The 27,296-nt window shown below is 38.6% G+C and overlaps 1 protein-coding gene across 1 annotated transcript in view; it reads right to left on the minus strand.

Annotated features, from left to right (window-relative positions):
- LOC131694092 (zwei Ig domain protein zig-8-like) overlaps window positions 1-27,296 on the minus strand; it is a 683,919-nt gene that overhangs the window by 530,965 nt on the left and 125,658 nt on the right. Inside the window, exon 2 of the mRNA XM_058982472.1 lies at window positions 6,886-8,023. The gene's annotated coding sequence lies outside the window, so the exon portion shown is untranslated. The remainder of the gene's footprint in view (window positions 1-6,885; window positions 8,024-27,296) is intronic.

Consider the following 27,296-nt stretch of genomic DNA (forward strand, 5'->3'; position numbering starts at 1 on the left):
CCTCAGACCACCACCCCATCCAGCCCTCATACCCCTCCCTTTCAACCCCGTCATCTTTAAACCACCACTGTATCACAAAGCATACCAATTTAAGCTGGGGAGTCGTTCGTTCATGGGACTTTCGCCCTCTTCACATACCCAGCCCCGCATGACAAAATGAGTTAGCAAGCAGATAACATTGATCTAATGCTGATTAGGCTAATGGAGTATGATGTTTTTTTGTTTCAAGTGTTTCACCGTCGACACGTAGCTCATCAAGTTCGTGGCTGGCATGCCATTGTGTATAAGTGCAAAGTGTACTAAGAATGTAATGGACATTTCCACAATTATGTTGAACATAAAAAGCCTCCGTGCCATAGTTTAGAGAAATGAGAAAGGCACAATTGCACCGCTAGGTGGATTAAAACAGGTTTTTCTTATGCCTTTATTTGCATGATTTTTATTTTTAACAACACTCTTCGTCAAGTCTCCCGCATGGGGGAGCAAAAAATAATATTTGCGTTATCCATATTTCACCCACCAAAAACTGTTCATTTTACTGCTTAAGATATGTTATTTTTAAACAGTCCTGCTGATTGAACGATTTCGTCGTGATACTAGCAAAATATCAGCAATAGATTAAATGACTATGGTATATCACCATGCGCAGATTAAAATCAAAACTTCATCCTCATTTTATTTGTCTCATACCTCATGCGCATTAGCTTGTTCCGAACAGTACAACGCATCAGAATACAAATATATTTCTTCGCCAGTCATCATTCTGCGAAGATGAAATTGTAGTCATCTTCGCCAACAGTTGTAAACGATCATCGCTATGGTGAGGAATGGTTTGCTGATTCGTTTATTCGTCATTCACGTCATAGCTTCCTCGTGCAGTTCATTTGGTCGCTCGATGAGTAGCAAGGTAAGAACGTATGGATAAAGCATTCGGATGAACACGGATTGGCCGTCGGCTTCATTCGTGGGTAGGGTTCGTCGCGGTGCGGATGTGGGCGGTAAATGGATTGTCCGCACCGCAACCGCAAGAAAATAATAAAACCGCACCGCTTACCGCAACCGCACTTTATTTACCGCACCGCACCGCGCGGTAATGCGGTAAATGCGGTAAAATTTTTATATTTTAAAAAAAATAGTGTTGGAAAATTGTTCATTTGTGTAACAGTATATAATAAAATGTTATTTTTATTCACACGAAATTTAACATTAAAAGACTCCTCAGAATGAATTGTTTATGAAAAAATCAACTTTTTCATTTTCTATTAATAAAATTCCGTTCATTTTAAGGCAAACATTTATACATTCAAAAACGTTCTACTGCAGTAATAGGAAAACTTTTATTTTAGCAATTCTTCAGTTAATTGAAAAAGGGGAATAAAAATGTAATAAGAAATGAAGTTGCATATTTTTTTCTTTAAATTTTCATATTTTCAATGCTTTTGACATATGAAAATAAAATGTATGATTTTCGCATTTACGTAGTAAAACCACCTTTCATTCTTAAAGGAATTTCACCAACAAAAATTTAAAGTCGAAATACCAGTACTTCTATATAGTAGCGCATATATTCCAATACAGTGAAATAAAAACATATTGTATTTCATCAATAAGAACGGCTCCATATTTGACGAAAAAATTGCTCTATACATTACATCTAATCAGGTGTCCGGTCTCAACCGGTACAGAATTATTGAACATTCGAAAAACTGCAAAAAGTGTATGATTTGTAGCATACAGCAGAAATGATTTTTAAAAATAGGGGGTTTTACGGAAATATATCTCAAAACTCTAACTTCCGCATTCTTCAAGAAACAGATATATTCTCATCCAACAACTAAGATTGCTCCCTTTGAACATGTATGAAGTGTAATTTTCCTAAGGCTAGTTCGAAAGTTCTAGCATTTAATGTATTTTCCTCTAATATTTTGCCAATAATCCAAAGGCAAAAACTTCAATTGCAGTGAACGGGAGTCAAACTATGTGGTATTTGGCAAAAAAAAGCTTCAAAAAAGCCACAAAATAGTCTTAACTGAAAAATATTAGGAGTTAATTTGGTAGAAAATTATAGTAAATTTAAATGGAAGTACGCGAAAAAAGTTATGTAGCATACTTTTTGAGAAAGAGTCCATTAAAATTGACTATAGAAAAATTCACATTGAATTTACACAGCAATCAAAGAAGATAGAAATACGATACTGATGAACGAATTATAGAATAATCATCCAAATTTGGACCCCTCCTTATTTTGGACGCTTTCATACATTTGTATCCTTTACTGCCAATTACTGCAAATTCGTTTGGTTTGACAAAGATAAGCACAATTAGTTCATCTCTAATTCCTTTAAATTAGTCAAAATTCGCAATTGAAAAATTGATATCGAAAACGATTCACAATTCCACGATTACCAACAGAAATCGGGAGAAGTGATGCACTTTTAAATTGGATTTAAGAGTACAAATTTATTGTTTTTAAATTATCATGTATTTTATGTATTTGAAATGGTTAGTTTGTGAATTTTTACTTAGAAGTGTCAAATAACTAGTCCAAAATATGTCGTAAAAATAATAGCGTCAAAATATATCGGGCACAGCTAGATTTTCTTTAGTAATAGCAGTCTGTTTATCAATTTAGAATAATCAAAATTATCACTTTATCAATTATTTTTTTGCGGTGCGGTTGCGGTAAAACCGCGCGGTAAAAGCTCTTTCCCGCACCGCATCTGCGGGAAAAAGTGTCTCACCGCACCGCAGATTTTGCGGTGCGGGTGCGGTAAATACCGCGCAGTTGCGGTAATTACCGCAACCGCGACGAACCCTATTCGTGGGTGAATATCAACAGCAACTTGAATATAAGAGCGAAGAACGATATGGGACGAATGCAGCTGATTCATATTCACCGTGCTTCGTTGCGAAGAAGATTCTAAAGCAACATTGATTATCGATACACCATTCGCTGAAGACATCGAATTATTTCTGCAAAACGTGTGCGTCTGCCAAAATCTTGTACGGTTGAAGATTTTGAGGTCATCCGCGTACGAAAAGCGAGGTCCACTGCGTCTATAATTCACATCGATGATTTTAGCCTAGAGGCAACTGAGATAATTTGCAAATTACTCACTTGAAGCTTATTTATCGAGTGTTCAAGTCGAGGCACACAACCGGTAAACTTTGGCTTACGTTGCATTCTTCGTTCATAGCTGGAAAGACAGCACGCGTTAATTTTTTTTTAAATCATGATTAAGTCCGATTTAATGTTCTCTTAATTACTAAGTGCAGTGTTTTCTAAATGTTAAAAGCGCTGCTCGACGAAGCTTTGCAATGTGCTACGAATGTTTGTCAACTGGTAACTCAAGATTTTCAACAGAGTCCCAGTCGGTATCATGTAATACATTCAGCATACTGGCATAATCGGCACGCTTGAAATTGTGAAATGGATTAAACGAAACATCCATAAATTTTGAATCCGGACTGCCCTCGACCGCAAGATGCAAGGAGGGGTGATGTCGAGCGTGCTTCACCAGCGACTTGGAGGCGTTGTCTATATATGGAGCTATATCTCGAGCGCTTACGAAGCAGAGGTCTGGAGTATGGCCGTTCTCGTTTGTGATGCGATTAGTCTACTGAAGTGCGGCCGTACTGTAACTATCCAGATTAGATGTGGTACCGGCGTGAAGCTGAGACTGTATCAGACCAGGGTAAATAAATCCGTTATGAGCTGGTCGCCATTTTATTGCGGACAGATTAAAATCGCCTAAGATCATTATTTCGTCAGCAGGTAACACCATTGCAACAATGGCGACTAATGATTGAGAATGTATGTCAATGAATGCGGATTCGAGAATCCTGTCAGTTGTAAAGTATGCTATGCAAAGTTCGATTTTTCAGTTTTATTGCCGCCTACACTAGCTCTATGCTGCTCCATTCATCATTCGAGATGTGTTTAGTGTTAAGTCCAAAGCGCACAGCTTATAGTACACCTCCACCTGATGTTTTACGGCTGTTAAGAGGGCATCGGTCGCATCTGAATGTTGATGTGTTTAGTGTTAAGTCCAAAGCGCACAGCTTATAGTAAACCTCCACCTGATGTTTTACGGCTGTTAAGAGGGTATCGGTCGCATCTGAATGTTTCATATCCAAAACGGATTACCTGATTTGACGCAGTTCTATCATTGAACCAAGTCTCGGTGAGTACGATTATGTCGTAGCAGTGATCCGAGCAAGTTAGGCGCTGGAGGGATTGGGGGCTTTCATTGAGCCCCCCAGTACACCCCGACAACCAATCGAAACAGTTGAGAAAGTCGGGTCTGGATCAGTGTCGAAGTTTCCCCAATGGAAAACGGCGCATTGTAATTGGTGATACAAGGCAGAGAACAATCGCGAACAATCATGTATTCATCACTTAAAAAATACTTGCCAGTAAGGGCCAGTATTTTTGAGACATCTTAAAACCCAACTCTGCACAGTAAGCCTAGCCGTTTTAATATGAATATAAAATATGCTTCAAATATTAAGGGGGTCTTCTACTCGTGAGGTCTAAAATTGAGCACTTTTTGGAAATAAATTGTAAAGCATCTACTCAATGGATTTAGAAACTTTTTTTATTTTGAAGATACAGGTTTTGACTTTTCAATTTTCCTTTTTAAGACGAAAAGAAAAATCTCTGACGACCATGAAACTTCATTGATGACATTGATGTTGAAGCTGCATGGGTCCCGCTTAAGTAAAGTTGTGGCAAATTGGGTAATCTGTAATCAGAAAACTCATATATTTTATAATCATAGTGACGTTGGCTATGTTTAGACGAGAGGGATTTATTTTATTTTATAATTTGTAAAAGTTATGTCGATTTGTGCAAATTTTCAATATTTTCGTAATTTTTTGGCCTTTTAGGGGCCATAAAAATGGAACAAATTAACATTTTGCAAATCCCTCTCGACCAAACATAGCGGTATATTTTATGAATAATTAAAGAAAAAAAATATTAAAATCGGACCAGTACTTCTATGAAAAGTCTTACTTAACCACTTAAAAACACTACTTTTGGGAAAACGCGTTTAAAGATAAAGTACGGTGTATAACTCTATTGTAATACCTTACTAGTTAATCTGCAATACCAGGGTCGTAGAGCTAACGTAGTTTTGGCGCTAAGGAACAGATTCCACTATTCAGAGACTCATTGATGTTTTGGGTGTAAGCTCCTAAGCATCTTTCTAATAAATCATTAGATGATAGACTTTGGTAGATCCTGACATGTTCGAAAGTTTCAAAAGTTCCTTTTACTTCAACCTGACGCCACTTGCACCAACTGTTTTCCTAGCTGGCCGATTGGTTTGTGCATCAACTTTAGCTTTCCTTTCCCACCGATATCTTTGTATTCTTTCTTCAGTTTTCGTAATCTCGTTTCCATACGCTTCTCAACATTTCCGACGCATTCATTCTTCCGTACGATAATCTCGTCTCCAAAAAAAACAAGAAACCATTCACAGACGCTCACATATACATAAACCGTCAAGAATGGACCGGTGACCCGAGCAAAGTCCAACATCAAAATTACAGCAAATAGACAACATATTTTGATATCAAGCATCAAATTGAAATCTTATTTTGATATCAGTTTAAACTTTTTCAGATATGACATCATATTTTGATCTCATTTTGATGTGCTTACATTTTTAGAAAAAAAATGATTGTTTCTTTTTCTTTGACAAACATCAAATTGATTACTTATTTTGTTATCAATGAAATATTTCACCATCTCAAATAGTTTTCAATTTGCTTTCACTGATAGCATAAATAGTTTTCTGTTTGATGTCATAGTGCAATTTTTCTGCTTTCGATTTTGATCTTTTAACCGTTAAAACGACCAAAATGATAGCAACCTGAGCAATCATTCCCTACCACATCACAACATCAAGTTTAGTTCTCAATATGTTATCAGACTCTGCTCGGGGAATTCTTTAAACAATGATTTTTCTATAGACAAGCGACAATTTTTCTATAGGTGTGCCGCGCTTATAGTCTCTCAGAAACGACCGGAGATGGGTACCTTTCGGTTCTCAGAAACATGCCAAGGAATATGATTTTCACCAAATCCTTTCTGTGGCGTATTCTCAGATACATACAGATTTAAATTAAATAAAGAAAAAAAATCGATTTTTTGAAACCACGAGAGTAGAAGACCCCCTTAATATTGACAAGAAAAACACTACAGACTAACAGGATGCTTTTCAATACTGGCTGTATAAGAGTTAGAATAAAATAAAATAGAAATATGATTAAAGTTTTCACAAACTCTACCTACCTTTGGGCAGCCTACCGATCATCCTTGGAACATAAATATCATGAACTACGCGCGCCCTTTACCCAAAAGCAGTGATAGCTTGTTTACAAATATTCGAAAACTGTTAACTTTTTTGGGTATAACCGTAGCCTGAACAGGTTTTATTTTATCCCTAGAATCCAATGCACTGCCCCGGATTTTTCAATGAAAAACGGCAGTCCTATCATATTTTTATTTGTTCGATCAAACACTTTCCTTATTAACATTTTATATCAATCATCTATCAATAAACTTCCGCAAATAAAACAATATACATCAATATTAAGGATAGTTTGGAAAACGCTGCAGGAAATTGTTAACTGTCGCATTGCTACACAAATAAAAAGGTACCCAAACCCTGAACTAAGTGGTGATATTTTAAGTACCCAACATAATGAGTTATTCCCCGAAATCGAGTTGTTGACTCCCATAACAGGAAACAATTTACCTAAAATATCCAATAAAACAACCAACTGTTACAAATCACACAAGCAACCCACTAGTAAACCCTTCTGGCTTTATAGACAAACCTTCGCTCAACAGTTTACTTCACCGGGAAATCTCACCTGATGGTTGTGGCGAGGTTGCTGCGATTCCGGAACATAAAGACGGACCCTTTCAACTTCGTTTTATTAGTTCATTTCGGATATTTCGACTCTGTTCTTGCCTACTGATTGTAGGGTTGTCTTTATTTGTTTTCCTAGGTACTTTTCATCCACTGACTGCAATAACGTGACGGCAATATTTGCAACGACTACTGCGGCGGAAGCATTTGAATATGTACACGGGAAGCGCTGGCAGTTTAGTCCGTACAACAACCCGTTTGTAACGACTACAACGATGACGACGCCGACGACGACCGACGGTTAAGCAATTACGGGGTTTTATTTTATTATATTCCTTCACGAATGCGCGTTTCCCGGTTTCCACACGTTCGACGTACCGAGCGGAAGAGGTAAATTTTTTAAACTTGTAGCACTTTTATTTTTATTATTTGAAATTGGGAATACTAGCCCTAGACTGGTCGTGAGATACACTTTGTATAGTTTCGAAGCGGTGGTTGACTGGGCGCCTTGGAGCTCTAAGTTTGCATAGAAATTGTAATGGCCGGAAGCAAAGGTTCCCACGACGGCTGCCAGCTAGACATTAAATTACTAACAGTGGCAATGTGGCGCGGACGAAATGGAACGGTTTCATCTTACGCTACAAAAAATCGCTGTTTTCCCAACTGCTCTAGGCGATATCCCTTCCCTATTTGGTCGGTCTGGTTGGTATTGGCCGTTTTTTTCTAGCGATGGGCTCCACCCAGCTCTGTCCACTACTGCCGGTATTATTGTTTTATTGTTTCCAATCTGGTTTGATTTGATGGCCTGTTGACAAATTTGCTTTTCGCGTTTTATGCTTTTAGATTATTTGCTGTGATTTTCATGCTACAGTTGTGCAGCGAATGTTTCTTCTGCAATTTGACAAAATGACTTTTGCGTGTGTCGGTGTGTTTCAGAGCTTCTGCTGTTTATTTTGATTTTTCCCCAGCGTACAACACAAAATGTGATTTATGTACAGTTGGTTTGATTTGTTTAATTAAAATATTATACGTTTTCAGTTATATGCCGGGTTGTGTTTGTTGCACTATTGAATATTTTTGTAGAGGCGATTAATTTCAAAACATTGCCCAGCTCGATGATGCTTTGGAACGTTGAAACTCTGCAAATGAAAATGGAAAAATTATGGATTAGTAGAAAGTATATGGCGGTGGTTGACACATTTATGCTTTTTGTACTGATCACAACGAACAATCAACAACCGTTTATTTGTCAATTATACAATCAACATTAGTACTTTTGGTGGACTATTTAGATTTCAGATTTGTGTAATCACATAATAAATGTTTTAATATGATATTTCCCTTTTACTCTTACACGACGTGAACAACATTCCTGCTTTGTATTGGTTTTTCATTCTTTTTACTTTTTTCTTTCCATGCATAAATGACATATATTTTGGGGGATAGGGGATGTATACTAAATTTGCGACGAAGCGTGACGAGGGGAAGGGTAGGGTCAGAATGTGTGCGCAGAGTTACAAATATTCAATTTCACTGAAATAAAATTGATCAATTTATTCTAATATTCAGTGGCACAGCTGAAAACGTCAAACGAACAAACCGCTTATTCATCTATGCAGATTTTCATTTGTCTCCGATAATACTATGTTGCTTACTCTGGATTTGTTTCAATAGCTTTAAGAAATTTCACTAAGACATTGTAAGTCGGTTGAAAAATCAAGAATAAATAAATAAATAAATTACTACACGAAGCGACTGTGTAGTAGGGTGGGATAAAGATTAGATACCAGCTCCGAGCAACTTTTTAGGTACCATTTGGGTCCTAGAACAACTGTGCAAATTCTTAGCTCGATCGGTGAAACTATATTTTTGCGCCCACTGTTTAAAGTTTACATGGGATTTTGTATGGGAAAATTAACTTTTACAAAATAATTCCTCCAGGAGTCGCCCATTACTTCCTAAAAATAAATCATTATTTGGCTTTTATAGAAAATTTAACAAAGAAACAAAGTCTCGAAAACCACGAAACGATCTGACGCTTGAAAAAAAGTTATTAAGCAGAAACCGATTGATGCTCTGATGATTCTTAAAATATTCATTTTTTCTAGCACCACTGCTGTTGGTTATCCAATTATACGCAATTTTGATTTAATCCTCTCTTAATGTGTCTAAATCGTTTATCTATACTATTTGGCCACTTCTCAAGGTTTTGAGGGATAAATTGAGGCTTCTTTTGTACATATTTAGAGAAAGTTAAAAAATTTGTATATAATTAGACCGTCAGAAGCAGTGATGCTAAGAAAAGTGAAATTTTCATCAATCTTCAGGGCATCAATCGGTTTTTGCTTAATAACTTTTTCCAAAATCATCAGATCGTTTTGCAATCTTCTAGACTTTGTTTCCTTGACAAATTTCCTATAAAAATCAGCCATCTACTTATTTTTAGGAGATAACGGGCGACTCTTGGAAGAATTAATTTGCAAGACAATTTTCCCATACGAAATCCCATGTAAGCTTTAAACCGTGGGCGCAAAAATATAGCTTCGCCGATCGAGCTTAAAACTTGCATAGTTGTTCTGGGAGCTAAAGGGGACCCAAAAAGTTACTCGGAGCAAAATTTTATTTTTTTTTCATAGAACCATGTCCCAATCTACTGTGCAGCAACGAATTAAACGCATCAAAGTAGACTCTGGCATAATGTAAGCAATAATAATTGTTGTTTGATATACTTTTCCAGCCGTTTGAAAACATTTGCCTAAATAATCAGAGAAATGATTATTATTGTACGATATTCAACTGAATGACCAACATGGATTTTTAAATGAATATTTTTTCTATTCACCACGAGTCGCATCAGGTTCATTTTCAGCCGTCAAAAAAGAGCTTCGATTCTTTTTAACTCTGGTTGTGCGACCCAGCATTAAATTTAATTGTTTTTGGCAAGCTTCAAAACCCATTGAATAAAGAAAGCAACATTTAAACAAATTACCTTCTGTGCGGATTTTCATGTGGTATGTAAGTTTTTCGATTCGCGGAATTACAAGCTAGCAAAAAAACAAAAAAAAATGCATGCGGATTTAATTTGCTCCATTAGTTAGGGGACGTATACAGAAGACGTAGCTTTTTCAGCGATTTTCGACCCCTCCCTCCCCCTCGTAGCATTTTGTCACAAAATTCTAACCTCCATATTGTAAATAACGTAGAAACTACCAAACCCAAAAAAAATTAAATATGTTTTTCATTTCATTCAAATACAAATGTTTGAAGGCTTTATTCAACATTTGCATTATATTTATTGCGAACAAAATAAGCCCATTCCATGACGAATATAGTGTTGATAGTTTTGTTTCGAATTTTATGTCATGGAGCATGAAGAGAAGTTCTCTCAATTCACAATCCTGCAGCTGCCAATGATTCTAAGAAGCATACGTTCAACAAGATTACTAAATTTTAATTGATTGAATTCGAAGAGAAGATTTAATTCAGCTACCAAACTAAGTCTACTAGTTAGCAAGATTAAGTTATAATATCCCTCACAAACTAAATCATCGATACCAATTTCACTACGAGGCGGGGTATTGCAGCCATGGAAATAACACATGATGAAACAATAACAACAGCGAAAGTGTACTGAAAGTGTATATGGTTAATCACTACTCGGAATTTATCTGCTTGGCAGACCCTTGATGACAGGGCTCCTTAGGCGACTGTACCAAAATTTAGCAAATAAACAATACAAATTACTTTTACTTTAAACCTCAATACTGCTGCTACTGATGGACGATTAGCTAGCGAGGCAAGCTTGGCTCTTTTATTGGAACCTTCCAAGCAACGGCCCCCGTGAACCCCGTGAACCGCATACGACCTACCTCAAGAAGAACATTATTTCCGCCCTGTTTTGTACTCTTTGATGTTGTGGAGGAAAGCTTGACTCGTTCAACCGGCTCGTAAATAGAATCAACAGCCGTTGAGTGCAGTACACATATGTGAGAGACAATATCCCTTTGAAAGTGACGGCCCGTGCTTTGTGCTGCTGTAGGCTCACCAAAAAGGTTGTTCTTCTGTAGGGTCACCAATGAAAATTGCTTATCGCCAAAGAGCTACTTGCTTTCTTGACAAAATGAAAAAACACCCAAGCGATACAAGTTCCGATCTCGCTCTGTATAAACACGGTGAGAAAGGGTCTGGTGTCTCTTGGGTCATTTTTACACAAGTACCACAACCATGGGCTGGAACTTTTCAACGAAAGTTGTCCGCTGCTCACGCGCCTCTTACTCAACACTTGTCGATGAACTGCTCCGAAACTTCGAATGTCTTTTTTTGCTTTTCCTCTGTCTGCACTGAGTGTCTATCACCGACGCCTGAGAGGCGACTTCGCCATCTGGATCATAAATATCGGCTCATCAACACAAGGACCGGGACCAACGACTCTATATCCCTTCCGAAGGAAGATGTGACGATAGATTTTTCAAAACCTCAACAACCTCGGCGGGGATTGAACTCATACCCACCGGGGTGAGTAACGGTAAAGCTTACTACTTAACCACCAACGCTGCCAATCGAAAACGTCTTCTTTAAATTGTAGTTTGTTACTTTCTTCCATTTCTTGATGATCGCCTGCCGCATAATATCAACAAACCGACAGCCGGCTGTTCCGAATCTTATCCGAATATATTTCCAAACTTCCAGATTGCTCGAGGTTGTTAATCTTAAGTATTCGTGTGCACCCGCTGCACGTGCTTCTTCCTCGATTGCACATAGCCAGTGTGTGTGGTGTCTTGCTGTCAACGGCCTATTCCAGGTTCTCTGTTGAACATGTTAACAGGTTCCGGGATTCGTGCTATATGAAAATTCCACCGTAATCGGCGGTACTTTGTTAGCCTTCCGATGTCAGCGCCCCGAGCGTGGAAGGTTGGTATGAGTGTTTGAAATAGATTCAACCCGAAAATACCAGTCTATCTTCTGACTTCGCACAAAGCAGAAGCAAAAAATCGCTACGCTATAGCAGGCTATAGACACCAGTGAATCAAGCCGGCCATTGTTCTATATCAGTGCACATACAAATTGTATCGTTGCCCCCAGCTGCGGAGTGAAATGAGTTTGCCAAATGAAACAAAAGTGCCCGTGCTACGGGATAGCACGATTTCCATCAACTTTAATAAAACTAGTATTAGACCCACAGTTCAGGAAGTGGAACAATTAGTTAAAGTGAAAATGGAGCTAAATCTCGCTGAAGTTACGTACATTCAGCTAAATCATGTAAAAAACTGTGGTTTTGATCACGTTTAGAAGCTTAGCACAGACCAAAAACTTCATTGCAAAGAACAACATGCAACACGAGGTCGAATTTAATAACACCAGAATCAAGATCCCCGTGCATATGGAAAACGACATGGTGGACGTGCGTATCCATGATTTGGCCCCGCGCGCGAAGGAAGATTTCATCAAACGAATCTTGTCGCAATATGGAGAAGTAGAATCTAGGGATTTTTTTCACCGGCATTCCCAACGGCGTTCGTATTGTGAGGATGCGAGTGACTAAACCAACACCTTCTTACATGACTATCGAATGAAAATCGCCGAAGGATGGCGTGACCTATAAGCAAACAACGCTAATCAAATATCCCGGGCAGATCCCAATATGCCAATTCTGTAACCATACAGCCCACTACGGAAAAACATGCGCCGAAGCAATTAGTCAAAACTCATCTACTACAGCCAACTCTAATAAGCAGCCACCGACACCTTCAGATAAACCAAAAACAACGATCCAATTAACCAATAATGCAGGTACAACGACCATGACAACCGTTCCAAAACCAACAACTGGCATCGCCAATAAAGATGCAAATACCGATGAAGACGGATTTACAACAGCGACCCGTAAGAACAAGAAACAAATAAGAACCTCTGATCGTGAACAGCAAGAAAGCAGTACCGATGCCGACATGGAAGGGAACGATAACGCGAGAGAAGGCAGACCGCATGACCCCCCAGCGGCTTCACCGCCAAGGAAAAGGATCTCAACACGCAGCAGCAAACTGCGTCAACAAGATCTGGCAGACCGACATTTTTAGATTTTTTTTTATTTTTGCTTATTGCAAAAAAATTTAAAAGACCCACGGCTCAGTTGTGCTAACGCATTGATCCGTTTCAAATAAAACTTTAGATTAAAAAAAACGAATAAAAAATATATTATAGTGTATTTGTTGGTTATCGAAACTATTTAATGGTGTTTTGATAGTTGTAAAATTTAACACGGCCCATATTTACGGTCTCTGCAAGGGGCTGTATGATGTTTGCACCAATGCAAATTTACTCGGGCTGTTCGTATACCTCGTACAGTTCGTGATTCAAGTATCTGCGTCATTCTCCAGTCTTCATAGTTCACTGGGTATTAAATATAGATTTCTTCTATCAAACACACCACAGAAAACTTCATAGTCTGTTTCTTTCGACGACCACGCCGCATCGCCGTGCAAAGCAACAGGGATTATCAGTATCAGATGCAATGGAGTTTACTTTTTCGGTTTTTTACAAATATTTTTCAATCAGGGCATAGGCTTACACGGTCCCAGGTTGTGGGAATGCGTCTCGAGTGTGTCGTCGTCTATGTATACTGGTGTGGGGATAATAAAGTAGCCACATTCGGCGGGGGCTGCATTTTATTCTGCAAAACAAACGACTCTGCTTAGACAATGTTCTTGAACATAATCAGCACACTACGCCTGACCTCGTAACATTATCTTTCTTACGTTGATGCGCTCAACTAACCATATCGTCTCATGTTCTAAAGTGTAGTCGTTCAAGCGTTCTGCTTCTAGCCTGGTTTTCTCGTCTGTCGCTCTTTGACACTAATTATCATACTATCATCTACTGCAATAAACTAGGGCACAATCTTCAACAATTTAAGCTGAGTCACAAATTGTTACCTAATTAGTGCTTACTATTCCGATAGCATCAAATACCGTATTTAGTCCCTACAAACCAATAAGAAGCACCAACAGCGAATAAGCAGATGCCAAATAAGTCCGAAATACGATCGCAATCAGAAAGTTCAACAGGCAAGCAAAAACATGACACCGAATCAAATCCCATGCCATGTGAAGTGAATACCGTTTAAACCAATTGATTCTGAAGAACGTCAAACCTTGAGCTTCGATACACCAAGACTCATGGCAGAATAGTGGACAAGTATGATAATTAGACAGAAAGCGAACATTAGCGTGGGCAAAAAACAGGAAAATCGTAAAATCTCAAGCTGCTCTGAACGTGGATCAACAAAACAATGCTGGAGCCAAAATCTGCTGGAGTTTCATTAGGTTTTAGGGATCTTCTTACGAATTACGAAATATTGGAGAAATTCAGTCTCAAACCGGGTCATTTTCAAAACATGGGTCCCAAAAAATTAAAAAAAATCAATCTATGACTCTCAGTTGTAGGGCTAAACAAGTGGTATTAGAAGGGTTACCGATAGACCCCTGGTTCTCTTATTGCATAACCATATTCTCGAATCTTCGAAACGAATTCCAGCAAAGAAAACGGCAAAGAGTTGAGTACTAATTAACCCTGCAAACTGAAGTCTGGGCGAATTTCAAAAAGACACGTGGGCACAAAGCTCTGGGATGGAGAAGATTTATCTTAAAATTGGTTGGATGGTCTCACGTGCTATACAAATATTACAATCTACACTCTTGATTGTAATATATAGCTATCGAGACGGAAAACACCTTGAACTCGGTACTGCAAATGAAGGACTATCCCGTTTTCTATTCAGCTGACCAAGTTTAAGGTTGGACAGAGAAAGGGTAAAATTCGCAAACGAAAAAAGCAGTTTTTTTCCACACCGTATGTCAGATCTTCATAAAAATCAATCAGCAGCACTGTAACAACATTCTACATACGCTGATTGATTTTTATGACATACGGTGTGGAAAAAACTCCTTTTTTCGTTTGCGAATTTTGCGCATTCTCTGTCCAACCTTAAAGAATACTAGTCGATTTCTATTCCAATAATTCCCAAGGTGGGATTTCTCTAATAAATAACTTCGCAAGCACTACCTTTTCGATCCTTGTATTTCACCCTTCAAATGTTTGAATAGGAAAGAAACAACATTTCCGACAAGAATGTCTTACTTGCCTTACAACACCTTTTGTTCTTGCCACCCTAACTTCTACACGCAAAATTTACTAATTATTTTCAGACTCATTAGGTACACAAAATCCCTTGTCCCGTCGAAAGTCAGTTCAAGCCAAAGTTTACTGTTCGAAAGTTCGCCCACACGAAATCGGCTAAACATTGGAACCCAAACCGCAGCGTATGGGTGCCCAAAACTGCTGACTCTTATCAACAAGGCATTATGCTTCGATGAAAACTCGACAACAACATGTGATTAATCATCCAAAAAAAGAAAGGAAACGAATATACAAACTCTGAACAACCACAACGGCGTCTACGACGGCTGCTGGATATTCCACGATCCATCGCACACTGGGCGGTGATCGAAGAGAGTGTCAGTGGCGGCGGTAGTACACCAATGCGTGCCAAATAGAACGCGTCAAGCTAATCGGTGATGAGAGCTTCCCAACTATATATATATATATATATTTCTTTCTGCCGATGTCGTTTTTGTTTAGTGCTTCTAGTCATTTTTGGTTGATAATAAATTATCTGCTACCGAATTGCGTGACCAGAATTTCACTCCCTGCCACGGACAATGGCGTACGGGTTGATAAATGGGCAATTTCATTGTTGTATCTTTTCCGCTCTCCGAGTTTCTGGTGCAAGGTATCGGATAATATGACAAACACCAACAGGAATGGATAAGCTAACAAACAGTAATGTCTCATTCGTTTACAAGTGACGATAAATTCGAAATTAATTGTCAGTGTCACGTGAGTGGCTAATCAACTCATTTTTTCATCAATAAAATATACTATTTCGTATCATTGAGTTGAAATTTATTACAAAACGTAAAAGTAGACAAATTTCAATTCCTGTGCACTGACTTGCTTCGAGCACGAATGGGGCAACCATTCCTTGGTCGCTCGGGTTTCCGCATCGCAAAGTAACCGTGTCGAGAAAGTTTCCCATTCTACCCGGTCCTACCCGAAGCCAACATTCGCCAAGGAATGAAGCCAAAGTTCAATTCGTTCGTCTGTTTGATTTATTATTCAGCGGCCGGCGACTAAATTATTTACCGAGGCTGACGGTCGCCACCGCCACCTCCACCTTGGAATCATAATGGGAGAACGACCAGCAGTAAATGTGAGGTTGGCTTGTCCGATGGAAGATCTGGAAAATCGGAAGTAGATGAGAACCATAAGTTTACCAAATGTTCCGGAAACTAGAGGAAAACAAATTATGGCCATTGTGTGCTGGGGTCTGAATTGCATAACGAAATAAAGTAGCGCCCATTCATCAAAATGATGGCGGTGTCAACGATCTAGTAAGTACGAAAGTAAAAGAATTATTACATGGATGAGAAGTGCGACCAAGATTCGAGCGATATTTTTGCACTAAATTCAAACGCAAATGTTCTTTAGTTGTAGGTTTAAAAAAAAGGCAACACTAGATAGTTTTTGCTTCAAGGTGTAATATGAGAAAAATGAACCAAAGTTAGCAAATTAAAACATGGCGACACAGGAAAGCCATCATTCATATCCCAACGGTAGGATAATGCATCTTGTTTTTCAACATTACTTACTTCAACACTACTAGAAACAAAATAGTGTGTAAACGACATTCGGAAGCAAAGGTCATTCAGGCCTAAACAAGATCATATACTACAGGGTGCGTACGATATTTTATTAACACTGGTTGATTAGAAAAAATATTGAGCTAGAAACTATCATGGCCTGATAAAATAATTTTCAAAAGAGTTCTATGCATTTTAAAAGTTAGTATTTGTTAGCAAATATGGCATACACGTTTAATAAAATCGAATTTATTTTCAATCTAACATGTCTGACACTGATTTCAATAATGTACCCAAGAATCAGTAATCAGTAGAAACTGGTTCAAACGGCACGTTTTCCATGTTCCATTTATGCCCTGCCGTGATTTGTCTCTTTATCATTTCCCTGGTGGGTAGGATTGGAGAAGTTGTAAGGTAGGGGTAAAGAAAATAACGATACAGTGAACAAAGACAATACAGAAGTATTCTTCACTCTCAAGGAAATAAAAGACACGAAGAGCGGATAAATCAACTTCCCTGTGGGGATTTTCATATAAGAGAACGGCAACAGCCGTGAAGTAATGTTGTCACTCAAATACGGCTTAAATTGATTTAGGTTAATAAACTTTCGTTGTGACATTTTGAAAGCCTAGTCCAGTATATAACCATTTTTCGTCAGAAATTCCAAAGATCGGTCGTCGATACTGCAAATACTGTTGTATTTTCTCTGTAATCGACTTGGTTCTCAGAACATCCCAGCAAATTCTATAGCTCTTTACCACGCTAAGTAAGGAACAGTAGTATATCCTTGAGTTTCAGCTTCCTGCACATAAGTTCATCTATATATGGAGATCCATAAATCCGGATACGCAATTGCATTACTGCAGGGAGACTCTTTAGAGGGTGTCCCACGTAAAATTGAAGCACGGGAAAACGCTGTAGAAAAAAACTCAGTGGGTATTTTCTCTTGAAAATTTAGATAAATTTAATTTAAAGTGTATTATTTACACTGTATTTTTAACGCTACCAGAATCATCATCATCCTATCATCCAGAAAAGCAACGTAGCGAATTGATTTTTCGCAAGCACCCGAAAAAATCTCAACTCTCTCATTGGGACATCGGAAAATAACTCGGAATCATGCAGTCAACGGTGAGTCGTGTGATTAAATGTTACTACCAAACTTAGAGCATCGAACGGAATGAGAGCTGCTGTCAGTAATGAAAGCTTTTAAGCGGAATATCAATGCTTAGGTTATGGATGTGGTCAAAAAGTTGAATCTGTCGAAATCTTTCGTTCAGAGAGCGAAGGACCGGAAGGGACTGCATTCGTACAAAGTGCAGACGGCGCCAAATCGTGACGAATGGCAAAATAAGATGGGAAAATGACGGACCCGGAAACTGTACACCCAGATTCTGACAAACTGGTGATGAGACTTACGACAAGACGGCATTCCGTCAGTTTTCGGGGCTACTGTTTATCACCGCCCAGTACAAGTTTGATGTTCCGGAGGAAGTAAGCAAGCAGAAACTTTCAAAGTTTGCTAATATATAGGGTGATGAGCCTATTTGCACCATGTTTCTATTGTCACCCTACCCATTTGAAGCCGTTGGTTAGAGCAGTGTCTGCCATCTTTGTTCAACGCATTGAGTCAAATGGTAGCGCAACAATAGGGGCACTCGATTCGAGTTTTCATTGTGCTCAAACACGAGAATTTTACTATTTTCAACGCATTTGTTTTATTATATTGGTTCTTAACAACGAAGCAAAGCGGTTGATGTCGATTTTTACGCATTCCATTGATTATAAGGCAAGAAATTACCGAATTAGTGAGGCACCTTGCTTAGTATGGCGAAAATAGGCTCATCACCCTACATGATTTGGCGAGCGATCCACTCATGTGACAAACGGAGTACGCCGTTCGTGACTACCGGGACTGTAAATGGGGAGATCTACCTCAAGGAGTGTCTACGGTAGCGTCTGCTTACTCTGTTGAACTAACACGAGTGCGCTACGATCTTCTGGCTGGAACTAGTTTCGTGCCATTATTCAAATGTGTCTTAGAGTGGTACGAAGCTAACGGGACCACTTTAGTACCCAAGAACATGATCCGTAATCCGGGCAAACGAGTGGATCACAGATTCCACTCGTTTGCCCGGATTACTTAAACTTAGGGGTTGACTCCTTCTTTCAAACATGAGCAGTTCTTTGAATATGTATACCCCCGTCGGAACGGCAGCCCCTTGCAAGCGAATCTGTGATCCACTCGTTTGCCCGGATTACTTAAACTTAGGAGTTGACTCCTTCTTTCAAACATGAGCAGTTATTTGAATCTGTATACCCCCGTCGGAACGGCAGCCCCTTGCAAGCGAATCTGTGATCCACTCGTTTGCCCGGATTACTTAAACTTAGGAGTTGACTCCTTCTTTCAAACATGAGCAGTTCTTTGAATCTGTATACCCCCGTCGGAACGGCAGCCCCTTGCAAGCAAATCTGTGATCCACTCGTTTGCCCGGATTACTTAAACATAGGGGCTATCAGTTAGTTTAAGTCCGACGGAGCGGAGCGATGTCGGACAGCACCACGCTTAAAGCGATGTGGCGTAGCCACATTAGGCATCGTCAACGCCTAATATAACAGATTTCAATGTATATTTCAAATTATGCCAAACGACCATTATGCGAAATGACCATTATGCCAAACGACCATTATGCCAAATGACCATTATGCCAAATGACCATTATGCCAAATGAACATTATGCCAAACAACCTATGTGTCACCTACGGTTATGCCAAATGAACATTATGCCAAATGAACTTATGCCAAATGAACTTATGCCAAACGAACTTATGCCAAACGACGTGCTCCCCTAAGAAAGTACCAACGGAGATTGAGTGTACAAGACAAGACAGCAGTTAAAAATGTGATTGTTCATTGTGTAGACGTTGCTAGCATGTAAGCGATGTTGTTTAAATTTGTGTTTAGTGTTAGATTTTAACAAATATTATGTTTTAGTAAGCCGCTGAGGATGACTGAACATGTTAGTATGTCGAAACGTCCGGTAAAATGCAGTTTGTTTTAATTTTCATCGAAAAAAATCGATGACTGTCCATACCAAATTTGCTTGAGGTGGTGAAAACAAAGCAACAAACGATATATGAAGATACTCCATGATTTCATGCTGCTGCTGTTTTCATACTGGAATCGGAAGACTCGTTGCCACAAGCACCTTCAGTGTCCAGAAAAACTCCTAAGCTTCTGGTGTAGACAGCATTGTGTAACAGAGGGCTCTCCCAATCCAACATCCCGAATGTAGTTGTCGATTAAACGTTTCACTGATTTGAGAAGAAAGGAGATCAGACTGATCGTTCTAAAGCTCCTTACCTCCTCACAAGGCTACCTACCAGTTTGAATTTTATAGTTATTTCCCGCTAGTTCAATGGAATGTATCATGTACAAGTATGAACTGTCTTCAAAATATGCTTATTCAATCTACTAATCTCGTTGAGACTTGAGACATTTGTGCAGAGGTTTTTCCAAACACTTCGTTCAGTGGATCGAAGGGTTTTTCAGTATACTTAGCGTGCCTACTTAAATGCCCCCGACTCGTCCCTGCGTCTGCTATTCCTAGCTCGAACAAGTTAGGTGTTTTTCTAGAAGCACGCACAACTCGAAGCGGACAAGCTTCTTGGTATTGTACTACACCCGTACTAAATCATACCCCAAACAATAATACTAATTGAGCAAATGACATTATACACAATCCCCAACCTACGACGTTACATCCCATCTCAAACAGATAGTTTCCCACTATCTAAAAACCTCATATCGAACATGACAAAAGTATACCACACAAGAATTCCCGACAACGATAACATAAATCAAGCCATTAGACCATGCATTCCATCCTTAACGTATAACCTCCCACGACACAAAAACCCACTTCATAAACGACAACAAGTACAATCCCAAACATCGACATAAACCCATGTTCCTTACTGTTCGCGCCAGCTCCGGAAAATGCCAGGACATTCCATTACCACCGTGAAACTCCTCGAACCAATTAGGCAATCCATGAGACGTTTCTGATCAGCTGATTATTTCTTGTTTACTTTTTCTGACGTAACTCCGAGGGGTGCGACGTCCGACAATCTCGTTGATTCGATCCAACATCAAACGAATCGGACTAACGAAAGACGTTTGTCGGACGAGTTTTTCTGTTCGCAGGAGTAGACTTGTTGACAGAACCCACCGCTGAATTGTCAAACAAACGTCTGATGGATTGCCTAATATCAGAAACCATCAGAAGCATCGCGTATCACCATCAGCCAATAGCACAACACCGTAGCAGCATCACGCGCATTATTTATCTCGCTCGCGCACGCTTCCATGCAAGCGCCATGCACCGTTCACAGCAATGATACATGCTGGAATATTCCAGAGTGTGTGTTTCCTATGTATATAAGCGACACCGCTTGTTTTGTGAGTTAGTTATGTATTTCAATTGCGTGAATAAACATCGTAGTGAGTAAACTAGTGTTTTCCTAAATTCTGATACCGTCTAGTGCCTCTAGTTAACCGCGTGTTTAGTTGTGTAACCAAGCAGGCTGAGCGCACTTGTGGAACCAATCCGCCCTGTTTAGGGAAATAAATGTGCAAGTGCAATTCCACAACCCAGTGCGTCAGTCCCCGTGTATGGGCTAGCGCTTTAACACTTACAGCTAATGAAAACCAAACCCACATTCTCGACACCTCAAGTAAAACAATTAAACCTCAGTGCTCAAAACAAACTTGCCTTCCGCGTAGCATTGACATGCAAACCTAAAGAACATTCCAAACGACGACCAAAGTAAATAAACAAGAACCGTTCTCCAATTTCAACCTACTGACGCAAAATAATAGAAAAACCAACTTAATCCCCTCCCTTTAACCAAAGCAAATACCTATACTATCACAATAGCCATAGCAGTAGCTTTAGACGTAAAGAATAATCATAGCGAGCTTTTTTAAGCCACGCCCGCTAGAACTTAGTTACCTATCGGATATAAAATTAGTTTTTAAGGTTTACATGCATCAGTTAGTATAAGTAGTTTAAGTTGACCAAATAAAGTATGATTCGTGGTTCAAGATGTAAGACTCGATAATCGAGACAGTTGTGATTACTTCGAACATCCATGGTATGATATGGAAGAGTGTTAAGTGCCACAACATATAGATATATAATTGTATACTGCTACTATGAGTGAGTTTGTTTTATCCACTATCATATCAAAGTCACTTGGAGATTCAGTCATGGGAAGATACCCATGAAATCCAGCTGCCAACCTCTCTTCGTAGAGGTCTCAGTTCGTAGATTTGGGATTACGATATGTGACGATATCTAGCGAGACGTTTGAATGACCAAAGACGATGTGCTTCAGATCAGATAACGATGGTTCGAGCTCGTCTGGTACGAGCCAGTTTGCCATGCATAATAGCATCAGAGCAGAGAGTTACATCTAACACCTCTACTCTGTCAATTTCCTACATTGAGTACACTGCTGGCCAATAAAATAGGTGTGTGATAGATTATTTTGTTTTTCTCTCAATTACGCATACCAAGTTGCAGTAGTCTCAATCACACCTACCGCACACAGAAGCCTTGGGATCTGTCAAGCTACTAGCGGGTTGTTGGCGCAGATTATATTTGCAATCTTTGTCAAGATGCAAAACAAGACTACCGCAGGCTTTTTCGTGTGGTCAATATAATAGGTGTGTGAAATATATTAACGTGTTATTATTTTACATGATTCCATTATACGTTTTATTTGGTGATGTTTGAATTCTGCGTGTTAATAAATGTATTCAAATGTTGAATAAGTCAAAGATTTGTTATAGAATAGGTCGAGCATCTCACTGTACTCAAGTGGAACGAGTTTTGCTAAGAAATTTTGTTCAAGAAGATAAGACGTATAAATAAATCGCGAATACACTGCGGCATTCCGAAAATTTCGTTACAAATGCCTTAAAACCTTTGAAAAAAGGAAACACGCAAAAAACCCAAGAAAACATCTACAGCAGCTGACCATCGTATTGCAATTTTAGCGAAATCTGATCCATTCGCGTCATCCAAAACCAATTCAGCACAAATTGGAAAAGTGGCAGGTCCGAGAACAGTTCGCTTTAGGTCGTAAAATTCCAATCTTCCAGAAAGAATTGCTAAGAAGGTTCCACTATTTCGAAGCCAAAGCCTTTGAAGAAAAATGCAATTTGCTTTTCAACAGCGTTAATAGGCCTGGTTCAGAAGGAATCAAAAATGGCGACATATCCTTCGGAGGGAATCAATCTGCGACACACGCAAAATATGGTAAAGCACGGAATTGCGTGGAATTGCGCAGGTCCTATTCTTCGCAACGCCACTATAATGGCAAAATTCGAATGCAAGGCTAAAGGATGGACATCCTAAAGGATGTCAGGCAGTCCTATGCCAAAGATAACGTGCCTTTACATGACAGTTTCTGCAAGATATTGACCAAAAACACACATCGAAGTATGTAAAGGAATGATTTCGGGATATTAAAGTGACTATAATTTCGGACCATGCCAATCTCCTGTAATCAATCCCGTAGAAAATTTACGGAATGTACTTAAAAAGCAGTTATTCGATCGAAATTTCACAAATAAGGATCGTTTGTGGGAAGCAGCTTAAAAGGAATGCTGCCCTATACCAACGGAAACTTATCAGCGTTTGAATGACTCAATGTCAAGACAAATGGATAAAATTTGGTTGAATAAGGGAGCTTACACAGGTTACTAGTTGTTAAAAATGTTGAAGTCTTAAAATCATTGGATTTGAAAAATTTTAATGCAATGGATTACAATACACCTATTTCATTGACCAGGTACTTTTTTGGATTTCATAGAGAAGAAAGAGTTACGATAAAGCATAACATTTAATTTACAAATAAAAGTGTTCTTTTTCATATTTACGACTGTGCCTAACTATAAAATATTTGAATATAGAAATATTTTTAGAGAAAACTCAAAATTTCATGTATTTTTATCTCACACCTATTTTATTGACCAGCAGTGTATGTGCAGATTTGTACTATATGAGCTACTTGAGAATTCCATCAATTCGGTGCCTCTCGAATTGGTATCTGAGCTGCCTCAAATTATATGCATCACTGCCATCACTTACGACATGGGAGCAGGGACCCAATGAGGTTCTGTACTACTGGAAATAGTAGTAATGAAACGGAGCTAAATATATATATATATATATATATATATATATATATATATATATATATATATATATATATATATATATATATATATATATATATATATATATATATATATATATATATATATATATATATATATATATATATATATATATATATATATATAGATCCCTGCATGTCTAGATACGTTTCAGCGTATATAAACAGTGATGCTATTTTATTTAATGTAAACATTGTACATAACAGTTATATCATTATTAAAATTGTATAGTGCAGTACAAAAACTTACTCAGATCTCCATACAAAACTCCAAGAAAACCTATGGTCAATATATTTTGAGCATTCGAAAATTTATAATTACACATCGGCAAAACTCAAAAAAGACAACGAAGCTACAAGCATGCTACTCTATTGTAAGAATTTTATTGCACAAGTAATGTTTGCGCCTTATTCTTTAAATTTACTCAATGCTGCGACCTTGTAGCAAAAAACAAGTAAAATCGACCTAAATGTATTTTTTCAATTTCAATTCGATACGGAAATAGTTGGTATACCTTTCGTTCCGAAGGCCCTTGATCCTGCTATCAGTTTCTCGACCCATGTAACTTACAGAGCGGTGAGGGTGTTGTAAGATCCACAAAAGTGTCGTCAGCTGTATAAATATTGTGTTGCCCAAGTAAATCATAGCTCTGATTCGCCGCAAGCTAAAGGCTTAAAGAAAAACCTTCGGGAAACCGGCAATATTAAGATCCAGCGCGATCATTTGGTCCTTCGACATTGGGCATCGACAATATTGGGCACATACTGGTCAAACACAACTTCCAGAGTCGTGACAAATCGTGCTTGTCATGCCATTTTCAAAATGGATTTAAGGGATGGGATATCCCAAAGACTTCAGATCCCCTTTTTCTCGGAAAAACTATAGAGTGAGTGACTAATCGCAAACTAATCACCTTTCCTAGCAGGATAATGATGAGACGACAATGCAAGACACAAATCTCCGAATAACATGGGGAACTTACCCATCGAGACTATATACATTTTGATTTCTGGCTCCATATGTATCTCGGTATCACCAAACAACTAGTTTATAGCAAAAGCACATAAATCACGAATATAAATCAGGTTATCGGAATTATGATGACATTTCACACATTAGCTACCAAATATCAAGTGTCAATCTATATTGTGTTACACATTCCACATATCGAACATTGCTTACTCCTTTTTGTAGGGAAAACAAACTTTTTGCTCAAATATTTCGCCCGGAGTACCATGATGTTTGGATACACAAACGGAGAACTTTTGCAAAAATTGTTTTAAAAGAAGGGGACAACAAAATAACAACTAGTTGATATTCTCTCGGTACCTAAATACCCCACGTTCAGTAACTACCCCAACAACATGAAACGCTCTCCGGCAGCAATCTAACCATGCCAAACAATTTTTCCCTTCCATCGGCACTGTTCCCACTTTTATCAATCAATAAAGTAAAGTTCCCCGTTTAAAGCAACCTGCCGCGATACGCTAGGCTATAGTAGTAGAACAGCCGCTAAGTATTTTTTTTTATTCCAGCAGAGCAATGGAATTTCGACAGGTTTTTAATTAGCACGCCCGACTCTGTTCTCCAATCTACCAGCACCAGCCGACTTTGATCCGCTCTTCATTTTGGCGAACTTGCTCTATTATTCAGTTCGTTTTATTTTCTCTGAATTTTTGATCAAAGTTATGCGTCTTTGATGTTTAATCGAAAACTTTTCGCGAGTATTTGATATTCATAATTATACTGATTATATTAAATATTCCTAAAACTCATGCAGTGAGCCGAAATTGGAAGTGGCGAAGAGCTCTGCGCTTCATTTTAGTAAGTTGTGCTTCATTACGGTTAAAGGTGTGTACACAAATAGGAAATTTGAGCAATTCGTTATTGAAGGTTAAGAATTGCTTTTATATATAGCAATGTAACCAGCTGTCACTTGTATGCAACCAGTGAGCTAAATATATGGTCTCATTGACTATTTCGATCTTGTCGCAATCAATCAAATAATAATCAAGAAAAAATATGCCCCTTCTCGAGTGTCCGTTATCCTGTGTTTTGTGTATTACATATTTATGATTCTTTCGATCAACCTAACTTCATCTTTTCCTCAAATGTACCGTATGTGTGGAAAATAATGCTACATGTTTTAGAATTTAGTATATCCCTAATATTACGTTGTTTTCACATAATACAATTCGCCAGTTTTTTGTTGGATTGAGAATTGAAGGGATTTTCACAGCCCCGTGAATACTGTTTGTCACCAAATGCGAGTAGCGCTAGCTACGTTTCAAATGTTTTAGGTCTGTCCACATGAGCTGTACAACAATGTAGGATTCAAAATAGTTATTAACAATGTACGAGAAATCACGCTTTTTCTTGCATCGACTTTTCCGCATAAAATCCGAACGCTTTCATCACCTGAGTACCAGTCAAACACATAAAAATAAAGTTTGTTGGCATTCGACAAATTTCAGGTCGAGTTAGCAACATTGGCTCGTGGCAATGTGAACGATGTTTAAAGCGCGTTCGCTGTCATTTTTGGCAACCAGCCGAGCCAGAAAGTCAGCTTATGTTGGCTTCACTCATTTTTCAAAGATACTTAAAAACATTCAGCCTCTTGGATTTTTCGCATGCTACTCCTATACGATGTTTTATAATATGTAGATATAAAAATTGCATAAAATTACTACCCATTCGTCCAGTCTTGTTGACGAATTTACTTGCCACATGATAGGATTCTAACGCAGTCCATAGTATCTTGAGGTTCTATTCATCGGCTTTCACTCTTATTAAAGTACCGCTTATATCGTCAGCGGTACCGCTTCTTGTTGTTGTTGTTGTTTGGATGCTGGATGTTTTTATTTGCTTCTTGTTTTTTACGGTTTGCTGCTGCAAATCCGTGTTCATCGGTATTGAATTCTTTACTGGTGGTATTGGATGTTGGTTTGGAGACACTAGGCGCAATCGGCAGTTGATTTCGAGATATGAAAGGCATCAGTTATTGTTTAGCCATTTTATTGAATTTTAGCAGCTGGTATCGGTGGCTGATTGTTAGTATGAATTACAATAGATAAATTTGCTCCATTTTCACATTAAGTAACTGTTCTACTTGATGCACTAAAGGTATAAGTCGAGTTTGCTTAAAGTCAACCAAAATTGTGGGCTTTTCTATTTTCTGTGGCTGACTAATTGCTCTACGCAGTTGGAGGCAACGATACTATAAGATTTGTGTAATGGGTAAGTAATACCACGTGGTAGGCAGATTTGTTTGCTTGCTTTACTGATACAATAGCGGAGCAATTTTAAGCAGCTGATCTGTGAGAGATGAGAAGGTAGAGTTAAGAAAGGGTTATACAAACAGGGTGATGTACGCCGCCATAATCCAGGGTTATAATCAATTGGAAACACTCGGCTCCAAACATTTCGGGTATGAATTTAGGTGTTCATGAAAAAGACGAGTATAGC

Source organism: Topomyia yanbarensis, chromosome 3 (assembly GCF_030247195.1).
Source record: "Topomyia yanbarensis strain Yona2022 chromosome 3, ASM3024719v1, whole genome shotgun sequence".
Lineage (NCBI taxonomy): Eukaryota > Metazoa > Arthropoda > Insecta > Diptera > Culicidae > Topomyia > Topomyia yanbarensis.